General features: G+C 41.6%; 1 protein-coding gene across 2 annotated transcripts in view; it reads left to right on the top strand.

The window, feature by feature from the left end:
* Positions 1-13855, top strand: part of SLC35F1 (solute carrier family 35 member F1) — a 486239-nt gene that overhangs the window by 419640 nt on the left and 52744 nt on the right. The gene's annotated exons all lie outside the window — the stretch shown is intronic.

Raw genomic sequence — 13855 nt, 5'->3', positions numbered from 1 at the left:
GCAAGTACTTCTCCAAAAGCATTCAAGATAGCTACACAGTATCAGAGACCCATCACTAAAAAGAAACAATTGTAATTCTCACACACTTTTTTTATACCTTTCACCTTCTTTCATATGAAAAATGCAGACAACCAGTAATTATTTTTTCAATTCTCTCAGAGTCTGCCTCTCTCTAAGAGTGCTCTCAATGTAAAAGAGAGTGCACAATCCTGCTAGATTGAGTTAAGGCTGACCCCGCCTAGACCACTGTTATTATAACTGGATTCTTACACTTTCTACTGCACCTGGACCTTGACTGCTTAAGCTCACCTTATGTGAGGAGAATGGCAGGCCTGGGACCACATCCTGGCTCTGACTCTACTATGTGACTTCAAGTAAATTCCCTGTTATCTTTAGCACTCATCTGTAAAATGGGAAAAATAAGAACTAGGCATTGCACCTGGTGTATGGTGGACACTCAGTAAATGTTAATTCCTTGCTTTCTACTTTTTGAATCTAGTTTGCTGACAATCAGAGCATGTTTTTAAATGTGATTAGAGCTCCACTGATGCTCACCCAGTAGGAATTTGTCCCCTGGGACAGCTCTGCTCTCACCCAAAGCAGATTTCCCTGCAGCAGAGCTAGAGAGTGTGTGTCTTCCTAATTACCTGTATCTTCCGGTGGTCACCTAGATTTCTAGGTGCTTGTCCCAGATTTTTAGTGCATGGTAGTGTCTTTGTTTCTTTCTTTCTGTCTTTAAGAGTTGAAGCCAAAAAAGTAAGAGAAGATACTTTAACAACTAGGAAGTTCTGATGAACTGGCACAAGGGAACATATAAAATTCACACATTTAAATCCTTATCAGTAGAAACAAGAAAGATAGTCTGGTGAAAATCTTTTTCTAAATTCTGAAAATAGGACATTTTCTGGAAAATGGCTGTCATATAGTCATCATAATGACACATTTTAGTAGTTCGGATCTCCTGGGCAACATGATGGAAACATGGCTTCATCCAATATGAACATTTTAAGAAAGTAAAACCTAAACATTAAGTCCTAAGATATGGGGTTAGTGGGGGTCTAGGTGTTATGAATACAGTAGCCCTGAGAAGAAAAAATCTGGAGGGGTGGAGGGGGTCAGGGTGTCTACCAGAAAAGTCTGTTCCAAGTGAAAGACACTGCTCCTGAAGTTATACTCCTGGTTGGGTTTTCAGATGCCTCTGGGATGGCTGCTTGTCGAGGCCACTCCATTAAGTGGTTCATGATTGCATGTGAAGGTACCTTTCCTAAATTATATGTCACTCTCTTCAGCTGGACTGTCAGCTAAAAGAGGACTTTTGTTGTCTCCGTGTTAGTGAAGTTTGTCTTTTTTAAGATCCTTCCCTGTTAACGATTCAGTTTTACTCACGGGAGATGAATTTATAATATATATCACTTTTAGAAACACGGGAGAATTGCCAATTAGAAGCAGAGGAAGGATGGAGGGGGAAATGTTCTCTTTCCTGGAATCACCTACCAGTTGCCTCAGGTTTAGCCTCTGACAGCTGGGCTGCGTGAGGGGAGCGGAGCCCTGTGAATAGCCGGAGGGGAGCGTTAATGAGGAGCTGAAGGCTGGCGGGGGAGTCTCTTTTGGGCAGAGAATTAGAAAGAGGGATGAGGTCACCTCCTCATTATGCTCTCCTGGAATGGAAGCAGTTGGGTAGCAGGTTTTTTGTTGTGTTTTACTTTTTTTTTTACAAACTGTTCGCTTCCCTAGAGAAAGACTGATCTGACTCTTGTAGATTTTTTACACTCTCCTAACAGGTGTTGTTTTATATATTTTGAAAGTAGTATATGCTCAAGAGAGGAAATTTGGAAACCACAGAGAATTTGGGGAGTGGGGTTGTGAAGACTCAGTGAACCCGTTCAAAGATAACCATTATTAACATTTTATTTTTATAAATTCTGATTTTCTCCTTCCGGAGATATTTATGCCTAATACTATGATATGTAGATTCTCAATGAAGAAATGAACCTTCACGTGAAGATACGTGTCATCCAAACCAGTTATGGTAGGGAAGGAATGTCAAGGGACTTTTCTGTTCTCCCCATGATACCACCCAGGCCAGGGGAGACATCCATTCCCTTCTGACACTGGGAGAGTGGAAGAAAACTCTTCCTCTCTCTCCATTCCTTCTTGCTCCAACCCAAAGGGGAAATATCTAATTAAGTATCCAGTAGGGGACTTTACCACTCAGTGGGGTTGTTACGCCTTAAAAGTAAACGAAAAGGAGGAAACAAGATGTCTTCAGAGTGTTTCATTTCTCTCTGCTTTATGGACTGGTAAGAACTGTTCCTTGCTGGAAGGATCCCTGAGACAGGATCCAAGGTTTGAGGACCATTTACCCCAGTATATCTGCCTAAGAAAGTTTAGGCTAAGTTAAAATTGGAGTGGGAGTTAGGAGGCAACACTGCTTCTGGAATCCAAGTCTAGATAGGAGGCAACACTGCTTCTGGAATCCAAGTCTAAAGTTAATACAGTGGGGGTCGAATCTCCATTTGGTTCCCTGGGTCGCTTAGGTGAACTATGTGAAATTGTCAACATTGAAATTGTCATAATTGACCTACAAAAATGGCCATTCCAAATGGCTCAAGCTATTATTTTCTGCCAGATAGAATCCAGAGGAGAGGAGACGTAACCACAAGCATCCAACATTAAAGAAGAAAACAGTACATGTAGCAATTTAGACCCAAAGGACAGCCTCTGAATCTAGACATTTTATCAGAGTGAAAACATAATGCTATTTTCAGCTTTTCTGAAGGTATTTAAGGGTCATAATTTGAAGATAAAGGACAAGACATGTTGGGTTTTTAAGTCTATAAGTACAAAATGGGAATACCATTGACATTTCCTGAAATACCTATTGTTATTTTTATTTCTTTTAATTTTAATTTTTTTAACATCTTTATTGGAGTATAACTGCTTTACATTGTTGTGTTAATTGCTGCTGTATAACAAAGTGAATCAGCTGTACATATACATATATCCCCATATCCCCTCCCTCTTGCGTCTCCCTCCCTCCCACACTCCCTATCCCACCCCTCTAGGTGGTCACAAAGCACTGAGCTGATCTCCCTGTGCTATGCGGCTGCTTCCCACTAGCTATCTGTTTTACATTTGGTAGTGTATAGATGTCCATTGCCACTCTCTCACTTCATCCCAGCTTACACTTCCCACTCCGCATGTCCTCAAGTCCATTCTCTACGTCTCCGTCTTTATTCCTGTCCTACCCCTAGGTTCTTCAGAACCTTTTTTTCCCTTTTTTTTAGATTGCATATATATGTGCTTGCTTATGGTATTTGTTTTTCTCTTTCTGACTTACTTCACTGTGTATGACAGACACCAAGTACCTCCACCTCACTACAAATAACTCAATTTCGTTTCTTTTAATGGCTGAGTAATATTTCATTGTATATATGTGCCATATCTTTTTTATCCATTCATCTGTCGATGGACACTTAGGTTGCTTCCATGTCCTGGCTATTGTAAATAGTGCTGCAATGACCATGGTGGTACATGACTCTTTTTGAATTATGGTTTTCTCATGGTATATGCCCAGGAGTGGGACTGCTGGGTCATATGGTAATTCAATTTTTAGTTTTTTAAGGAACCTCCATACTGTTCTCCATAGTGGCTGTATCAATTTACATTCCCACCAACGGTGCAAGAGTGTTCCCTTTTCTCCACATCCTCTCCAGCATTTATTGTTCGTAGATTTTTTTGATGATGGCCATTCTGACCAGTGTGAGGTGATACCTCATTGTAGTTTTGATTTGCATTTCTCTAATGATTAGTGATGTTGGGCATTCTTTCATGTATTTGTTGGCAACCTGTATATCTTCTTTGGAGAAATGTCTGTTTACGTCTTCTGCCCATTTTTGGATTGGGTTGTTTGTTTTTCTGATATTGAACTGCATGAGCTGCTTGTAAATTTTGGAGATTAATCCTTTGTCAGTTGCTTCATTTGCAAATATTTTCTCCCATTCTGAGGGTTGTCTTTTGGTCTTGTTTATGGTTTCCTTTGCTGTGCAAAAGCTTTGTTTCATTAGGTCACATTTGTTTATTTTTGTTTTTATTTCTATTTCTCTATGGGGTGGGTCAAAAAGAGTCTTGCTGTGATTGATGTCATAGAGTGTTCTGCCTATGTTTCCCTAAGAGTTTTATAATGTCTGGCCTTACATTTAGGTCTTTAATTCATATTGAATTTATTTTTGTGTATGGTATTAGGGAGTGTTCTGATTTCATTCTTTTTCATGTAGCTGTCCACTTTTCACAGTACCACTTATTGAAGAGGCTGTCTTTTCTCCATTGTATATTCTTGCCTCCTTTATCAAAGATAAGGTGACCATATGTGTGTGGGTTTGTCTCTGGGCTTTCTATCCTATTCCATTGATCTGTATTTCTGTTTTTGTGCCAGTACCATGCTGCCTTGATTACCATAGCTTTGTAGTATAGTCTGAAGTCAGGGAGCCTGATTCCTCCAGCTCCATTTTCTTTCTCAAGATTGCTTTGGCTATTCGGGATCTTTTTTTGAGGGGAGCAGGGGGATATTGTGTAGTGAGTGACATGAGGGAGCCTTCTGGAGTACTGGAAACGTTTCGGGATCTTTTGTGTTTCCGTAAAAATTGTGAAATTTTTAGTTCTAGTTCTGTGAAAAATGTCAGTGGTAGTTTGATAGGGATTGCGTTGAATCTGTAGATTGCTTTGGGTAGTATAATCATTTTCACAATGTTGAGTCTTCCAATCCAAGAATATGGTATATCTCTCCATCTGTTTGTATCATCTTTAATTTCTTTCATCAGTGGCTTATAGTTTTCTGTATACAGGTCTTTTGTCTCCATAGGCAGGTTTATTCCTTGGTATTTTATTCTTTTCGCTGCAGTGGTAAATGGGAGTGTTTCCTTAATTTCCCTTTCAGATTTTTCATCATTAGTGTATAGGAATGCCAGAGATTTCTGTGCATTAATTTTGTATCCTGCTACTTTACCAAATTCAGTGATTAGCTCTAGTAGTTTTCTGATAGCATCTTTAGGATTCTCTATGTATAGTATCATGTCATCTGCAAACAGTGACAGTTTTACTTCTCCTTTTGTGATTTGGATTCCTTTTATTTCTTTTTCTTCTCTGATTGCTGTGGCTAAAACTTCCAAAACTATTTTGAATAATAGTGGTGAGAGTGGGCAACCTTATCTTTTTCCTGATCTTAGTGGAAATGGTTTCAGTTTTTCACCATTGAGAATGATGTTGGCTGTGAGTTTGTCATATATGGCCTTTATTATGTTGAGGTAAGTTCCCTCTCTGCCTACTTTCTGGAGGGTTTTTATCATAAATGGGTGTTGAATTCTCTTGAAAGATTTTCTGCAGCTATTGAGTTGATCATATGGTTTTTCTCCTTCAATTTGTTAATATGGTGTATCACATTGATTGATTTGTGTATATTGAAGAATCCTTGCGTTCCTGGGATAAACCCCACTTGATTATGGTTTATGATCCTTTTAATGCGGTGCTGGATTCTGTTTGCTAGTATTTTGTCGAGGATTTTTGCATCTATGTTCATCAGTGATATTGGCCTATAGTTTTCTTTTTTTGTGACATCTTTGTCTGGTTTTGGTATCAAGGTGTTAGTGGCCTCGTAGAATGAGTTTGGGAATGTTCCTCCCTCTGCTATATTTTGGAAGAGTTTGAGAAGGATAGGTGTTAGCTCTTCTCTAAATGTTTGATAGAATTCATCTGTGAATCCATCTGGTCCTGGGCTTTTGTTTGTTGGAAGATTTTAAATCACAGTTTCAATTTCAGTGCTTATGATTAGTCTGTTTATATTTTATATTTTCCTTATTCAGTCTAGGAAGGTTTTGCTTTTCTAAGAATTTTTCCATTTCTTCCAGAGTGTCCATTTTATTGGCATATAGTTGCTTGTAATAATCTCTCATGATCCCTTTGTATTTCTGAGTGTCAGTTGTTACTTCTCCTTTTTCATTTCTAATTCTGTTGTTTCGAGTCTTCTCCCTTTTTTTCTTGATGAGTCTGGCTAGTGGTTGATCAATTTTGCTTATCTTCTCAAAGAACCAGCTTTTAGTTTTATTGATCTTTGCTATCATTTCCTTCTTCTTTTTCATTTATTTCTGATCGGATCTTTATGATTTCTTTCCTTCTGCTAATTTTGGGGGGTTTTGTTTCTTCTTTCTCTAATTGCTTTAAGTTTAAGGTTAGATTGTTTATTTGAGAATTTTCTTGTTTCTTGAGGTAGGATTGTATTGCTGTAAACTTCCCTCTTAGAACTGCTTTTGCTGCATCCCATAGGTATTGGACCATCATATTTTCATTGTCATTAGTTTCTAGGTATTTTTTGATTTCCTCTTTGATTTCTTCAGTGATCTCTTGGTTAGTTCGTAATGTAGTGTTTAGCCTCCATGTGTTAGTATTTTTTACAGTTTTTTTCCCTGTAATTGATATCTAGTCTCATAGCATTGTGGTCAGAAAAGATACCTGATACAATTTCAATTTTCTTAAATTTACCAAGGCTTGATTATGTAACCCAAGATATGATCTATCCTGGAGAATGTTCCATGAGCACTTGAGAAGAATGTGTATTCTGTTGTTTTTAGATGGAATGTCCTATAAATATCAGTTAAGTCTATCTTGTTTAATGTGTCATTTAAAACTTGTGTTTCCTTATTTATTTGCATTGTGGTTGATGTGTTCATTGGTGAAAGTGGGGTGTTAAAGTCCCCTACTATTATTATGTTACTGTTGATTTTCCCTTTTATGGCTGTTAGCATTTTGCCTTATGTATTGAGGTGCTCCTATGTTGGGTGCATAAATATTTTCAATTGTTATATCTTCTTCTTGGATTGAACCCTTGATCATTATAGTGTTCTTCTTTGTCTCTTGCAATACTCTTTATCTTAAAGTTTGTCTTGTCTGATACGAGAATTGCTACTCCAGCTTTCTTTTGATTTCCATTTGCATGGAATATCTTTTTCCATCCCCTCACTTTCAGTCTGTAGGTGTCCCTAGATCTGAAGTGGGTGTCTTGTAGACAGCATATATACGGATCTTGTTTTTGTATCCATTCAGCCAGTCTGTGTCTTTTGGTTGGAGCATTTAATCCATTTATATTTAAGGTAATTATCATTATGTATGTTCCTATTATCATTTTCTTAATTGATTTGGGTATGTTATTGTAGGTCTTTTCCTTCTCTTGTGTTTCCTGCCTAGAGAAGTTCCTTTAGCATTTGTTGTAAAGCTGGTTTGGTGGAGCTGAATTCTCTTAGCTTTTGCTTGTCGGTAAAGGTTTTAATTTCTCCATTAAATCTGAATGAGATCCTTGCTGAGTAGAGTAATCTTGGTTGTAGATTTTTCCCTTTCATCACTTTAAATATGTTCTGCCACTCTGTACTGCCTTCCAGAGTTTCTGCTGAAAGATCAGCTGTTAAACTTATGGGGATTCCCTTGTATGTTATTTGTTGTTTTTCCCTTGCTGCTTTTAATATTTTTTCTTTGTTTTAATTTAATTTTTGATAGTTTGATTAATATGTGTCTTGGCCTGTTTCTCCTTGGATTTATCCTGTTTGGTACTTTCTGTGCTTCGTGGACTTGATTGACTGTTTCCTTTCCCATATTAGGGAAGTTTTCGACTGTAATCTCTTCAAATATTTTCTCAGACCCTTTCTTTTTCTATTCGTCTTCTGGGACCCCTATAATTTGAATGTTGGTGTGTTTAATGTTGTCCCAGAGGTCTCTGAGACTGTGTTCAATTCTTTTCATTCTTTTTTCATTATTCTGCTCTAGAGAATTTTTAATTTCATTTATTGTGTTGTTCATCATTGTTCGTTTGCTCTTTAGTTCTTCTAGGTCCTTGTTAAATGTTACTTATATTTTCTCCATTCTATTTCTAAGATTTTGGATCATCTTTACTATCATTACTCTGAATTCTTTTTCAGGTGGACTGCCTATTTCCTCTTCATTTGTTTGGTCTGGTGGATTTTTACCTTGCTCCTTCATCTGCTTGGTATTTCTCTGTCTTCTCATTTTGCTTACCTTACTGTGTTTGGGGTCTCCTTTTCGCAGGCTGTAGTTCCCATTGTTTTTGGTGTCTGCCCCCAGTGGGTAAGGTTGGTTCAATGGGTTTTGTAGGCTTCCTGGTGGAGGGGACGGTGCCTGTGTTCTGGTGGATGGAGCTGGATGTTTTCTTTCTGGTGTGCAGGACCATGTCTGGTGGTGTGTTTTGGGGTCTCTGTGAACTTAGTATGATTTTAGGCAGCCTCTCTGCTAAAGGGTGGGTTTGTTTTCCTGTCTTGCTAGCTGTTTGTCATGGGGTGTCCAGCACTGGAGCTTGCTGGTCATTTAGTGGAGTTGGGTCTTAGTGTTGAGACGGAGGTCTCTGGGAGAGCTCTCGCCAATTGATATTATGTGGGGCCAAGTGGTCTCTTCTGGTCCAATGCCCTGAACTTGGCTCTCCCACCTCAGAGGCACAGGCCTGACACCCAGCCGGAGCACCAGGACCCTGTCAGCCACACAGCTCGGAAGAAAAGGGAGAAAAGAAAGAATGAAAAATAAATAGTTATTAAATTTTTTTAAAAATTTAATATATTATTTTTCAAAAAACTAATAAAAGAAAAGAAGGGAGCAATCAAACCAATAAACCAATCCACGAATGATAACAAGCGCTGAAAACTAAACTAAGATAAACATATAAATCAGAAACTAGTCAGTCACAGACAACCACAAGCCTACAATTGCCTCCAAAATCTACTTCCTCAATTTTGGGATGATTCATTGTCTATGCAGGTATTCCTCAGATGCAGGGTACATCAAGTTCATTGTGGAGATTTAATCCGCTGCTTCTGAGGCTGCTGGGAGAGATTTCCCTTTCTCTTCTGTGTTCACACAGCTCCCGGGGCTCAGCTTTGGATTTGGCCCCGCCTCTGCGTGTAGGTCGCCCTCTGGCGTCTGTTCTTCACCCAGACAGGACGGAGTTAAAGCAGCGGCTGATTAGGGGGCTCTGCGTCACTCAGGCCAGTGGGAGGGAGGGGTATGGAATGCGGGGCGAGCCTGCGGTGGCAGAGGCCAGCATGACATGCAACAGCCTGAGGCGCGCCATGTGTTCTCCCAGGGAAGTTGTTCCTGGATCACAGGATCCTGGCAGTGGCGGGCTGCACAGCCTCCTGGGAGGGGAGGTGTGGATAGTGACCTGTGCTCGCACACAGGCTTCTTGGTGGCGGCAGCAGCAGCCTTAGCGTCTCATGCCCGTTTCTGGTGTCCGCACTGATAGCCATGACTCACGCCCGTCTCTGGAGCTCATTTAGGCAGTGCTCTGAATTCCCTCCCCTCATGCACCCCAAAACAATGGTCTCTTGCCTCTTAGGCAGTTCAAGACTTTTTCCCGGACTCCCTCCCGGCTAGCTGTGGTGCACTAGTCCCTTTCAGGCTGTGTTCACGCAGCCAACCCCAGTCCTCTCCCTGGGATCCGACCTCCGAAGCCCAAGCCTCAGCTCCCAGACCCGCTCGCCCCGGCGGGTGAGCAGACAAGCCTCTCAGGCTGGTGAGTGCTGGTCGACACCGATCCTCTGTGCGGGAATCTCTCTGCTTTGCCCTCCGCACCCCTGTTGCTGCACTGTCCTCCGTGGCTCTGAAGCTTCCTCCCTGCCACCCCCCTCCCCCCCCCGCCCGTCTCCGCCAGTGAAGGGGCTTCCTAGTGTGTGGAAACCTTTCCTCCTTCACAGCTCCCTCCCACTGGTGCAGGTCCTGTCCCTATTCTTTTGTCTGTGTTTTTTCTTTTTTCTTTTGCCCTACCCAGGTACGTGGGGAGTTTCTTGCCTTTTGGGAAGTCTGAGGTCTTTTGCCAGCATTCAGTAGGTGTTCTGTAGGAGTTGTTCCAAATGTAGATTTTTTTTTAACATCTTTATTGGAGTATAATTGCTTTACAATGGTGTGTTAGTTTCTGCTTTATAACAAAGTGAATCAGTTATGCATATACATATGTTCCCATATCTCTTCCCTCTTGCATCTCCCTCCCTCCCACCCTCGCTATCCCCCCCCTCCCGGCGGTCACAAAGCACCGAGATGATCTCCCTGTGCTATGCGGCTGCTTCCCACTAGCTATCTACCTTACGTTTGGTAGTGTATGTATGTCCATGCCTCTCTCTCGCTTTGTCACAGCTTACCCTTCCCCCTCCCCATATCCTCAAGTCCATTCTCTAGTAGGTCTGTGTCTTTATTCCTGTCTTACCCCTAGGTTCTTCATTACATTTTTATTTTTCTTAAGTTCCATATATATGTGTTAGCATACGGTGTTTGTCTTTCTCTTTCTGACTTACTTCACTCTGTATGACAGACTCTAGGTCTATCCACCTCATTACAAATAGCTCAATTTCGTTTCTTTTTATGGTTGAGTAATATTCCATTGTATATATGTGGCACATGTATTTCTGATGTATTTCTGGGGCGGAGGTTGATCTCCACATCTTACTCCTCCACTGTCTTGGAAGGTTCCTTACCTGAAATACCTATTTTTAATTTGCAAAGCAATTCTCTCATCTTAGTTCATATTTGCCCACTAATGGTGGACCAGTAAATAACCACTAACTTCCTGGGAAAAATGGCAATATGCCTCAAGAGTTTAACTCTGTAATTTCAGGCCAAGAATCTATCCTGAGGAAATATTTAAAACTACCAAGTTCAGGTCATTATCCTGGTGTTATCATGATGACTTCAGAGGCGTTGCCCCCAGTCTTTGAGCACGGTGTGCCTCAGCACCTCCATCAATCACATCAGATAACCTGGGTCGTAGACCTCACTGGCAGGTGTTACTTCAGGATGAATGATATAGAAGACTAAAATTAGCTTATATCTTTAGAGGGGAATGATGCCAGGTAAATCTAAGAGGTAATGAACTTTACTTACTGATGTTCTTCATGTTCTTGGAGATTTTTCAGAGTATAAGATGATTATGAAATAATATTCATTTGTTTAGTTTTTGGGTATTGATACTTTATAATTTCCTTTTGGATATAGAAATGTATACAAAGAAAGGTAAATATATCTTAAAAGTTAATGACAGAACCCGAAGGTTTTTCAGTTCATTTTCTGTTTTCACAGCCCCAGTCGTGGGCATCTATTATAATGCTGCTCTCTTTTATTACTCTAACAACCTCTTTGCTAAGGGGTTAAGCTACCAGAAAATTATTGGAAAATTATTTTGTCAGTATGTTTTATACTATATGACCGCAGGGGAAAAGCTGGGGCCAAAAATCGCTAAAAAATAATAGCCTGTTTACTAACAGCAACTCCCAAATGTTTTTTGAGTTTTTTTGTCTCTAATTACAAAAATCGTGGTGAGACCTTCACCTGTAGCAATTCCTGTTACTGACCTTCATTAAAATATGATTTTTAAAAAATCAGGGGGCTTCCCTGGTGGCGCAGTGGTTGAGAGTCCACCTGCCAATGCAGGGGACACGGGTTCGTGCCCTGGTGCGGGAGGATACCGCATGCCGCGGAGCAGCTGGGCCCGTGAGCCATGGCCGCTGAGCCTGCGCGTCCGGAGCCTGGGCTCCGCAACGGGAGAGGCCACAACAGTGAGAGGCCCGCGTACCGAAAAAAAAAAAAAAAAAAATCAGGACAGGACTGTGGCTGATAGCAACAGTTTGAGTGACGGGGAGCACATCACTTCACCTCTTGAAACTTCTGAATCCTCAGTTTTTAAATAAAGGGCTCTGTGACTCTAAATTGGGGAGATACTGCCCCCGAGGGGCACTTGTAAGTGTGTAGGAGCATTGTTTTTCGTGGTCAGGGCCCCGTGGTGCTACGTGCCCTGCAGAGAGCCTGGGGCAGTCCTGCAAAATGAAGAATCATCCCAGACCGAATGCCGGAAGCAGCCTAGATTACCTCTAATTTCCCTTCTGACGGTCAGTGATACCAAGCGCCCCTCCATTCTCTGATTCATTTAGTCACCCATCGTTGATTCCCTACTGTATGCTGGGTGCCACGCTTCCCAGCTGAAATGTCCCAGAAACCCTGGTTTGTACTGTAGCCTTCTTTCTCCTTCTTTTCTTTCTAAAAGTCCTCCCTACCCAAAGGGCCAACTGGCACTCACAAATAAGGATTTTTCAGCTCAATCTATTAAGAGAACAGATCCCAGGACTCATCAAGTGCTGGGGTTTCTAATGACACTGAGAACCACAAAAGCTCACTTGAGCCCTCCTCAAAGATTGGATGAAGGCCTGGTTTGCCTTCAGTAATTCAGGCATAGAGGCCTTCAGCTTCGCTGACCGCGGGCTTCCAGCCAGATAATGAAATCCCAATTGTGGAGCATGTAGGTAAATATTCTAACTGTTGATTCAATCATTTCTAATTTTTAAAGCAAAACACCAACTGTCTTATGCCCAGTGAAGAGTTTTCACTGGAAACACCAATTTCCTAATATACTTAAATGGCATTTGAGGCCAGCTGTAAGACCTGCTTTAGAGCGTTTTACCACATCAAGTAGGATCATTAACTTGCTAATTAACTGTGCAGTGAGTGAACATATGCTGTAGTGCAGTCCTACCAGCCGTCACCCCCGAGCTCAGCCCCTCCCGGAGCGCGGTGACACGTGGGCTTAGCCCCCAGCCCATCACCGTGTTAGGGTTAACGGTGTTATCAGCGTTATCCTTTCCCAGTAACCTCGGGGACAGCTTACTCTTCTGATTGCTTGCTCCATTCTGCAAAAGGGAAGACCGAGGCACGGAGACGCATGAGGGTCTGTCCAGGTCACCAACAGCTTTTGGGATGGTGAGGATCCTAAGTGCTGTTTACAGTACCAAAAGCCATTCTGATGGTCAGGATGCTTTGCAAATATACAAACATTTTTCAGTCTTTAGTGAATGTTGGTGACTCTATTTTGCTGTTACTGATTATTAAAAATCCTTGTATGTATTTGTTCAATAACTATTCTTGGATACTTCTCATAAGCCCAGCAGGACTCTGGATGCTGGGAATATAGTCCTGCTCTCATGGAACTCCAGACAAGTGGGAAGTCAGACATTATGCCAATAATTCCATATTAATTGAGAATTATTATAATTGACACTATAAAGGAGAGGTATAGGATACAAGGAAATCATCGAAGAGGACCTGACCTAGCCTAGGGACCCTAGAGGCTTTCTTAAGGAGGCAGAATATAGGTGCGATCCTGAAGAAGGAGGCAGGACTTCAAGAATTAGATGGAGCATTCCAGAAGGAGGGGGATGCATGAAGACCCGAGGCAGGAAGGAAGGGCTTGCTCCAGGTAGGAGATGATGCCAGTTCGGTCTAGGTGGCGGAAGTGGCGTGAGTAGATTTAAGAAGTGTTTAGAAGGTGAACTGGCAGGATTTAGTGACCCATAGGATATAGACAGTAAGAGAGAAGGAGTGTTAGGGATCACTGCCCTGCATCTGGCTACTGGCTGGTAGGGCCACCTGTTTAGGATTCTAGCAGAGGAGCTGTACTGTGCAGTGGGACCAGATCACCAGTTTCTCATTTGGTACATGGAGTCTGGAGTCCTGGGGGCCACCCGTGTGTCTAGTGGAGACGCTGCTTCACATGGAGTAACCACAAGTCACTGCATCTTACCGAGGTGTGGTAGAAACAACCAGTTCTGTGGAGTCCAGAGCATGTATTTGGAAGCAGGGTCTAGACTGGCGTTGAGGTCCTCGTAATTTACAAAATGCTTCCACATGTGTTATCTTCGAGCTTCACAATGATCTTTAGAGAAAGTCAGCAGGAATTATTATCTTCATTATACTAACAGGAAATTGAGACTTCCTGAGTTTGTGGGTTGCCCAAGGTCACACTGCTCTAAGTAAGGATCTAGTACTC

Source organism: Pseudorca crassidens, chromosome 13, assembly GCF_039906515.1.
Source record: "Pseudorca crassidens isolate mPseCra1 chromosome 13, mPseCra1.hap1, whole genome shotgun sequence".
In the NCBI taxonomy this organism is placed as follows: domain Eukaryota; kingdom Metazoa; phylum Chordata; class Mammalia; order Artiodactyla; family Delphinidae; genus Pseudorca; species Pseudorca crassidens.
This window is presented reverse-complemented; position numbering and strand designations above follow the sequence as displayed.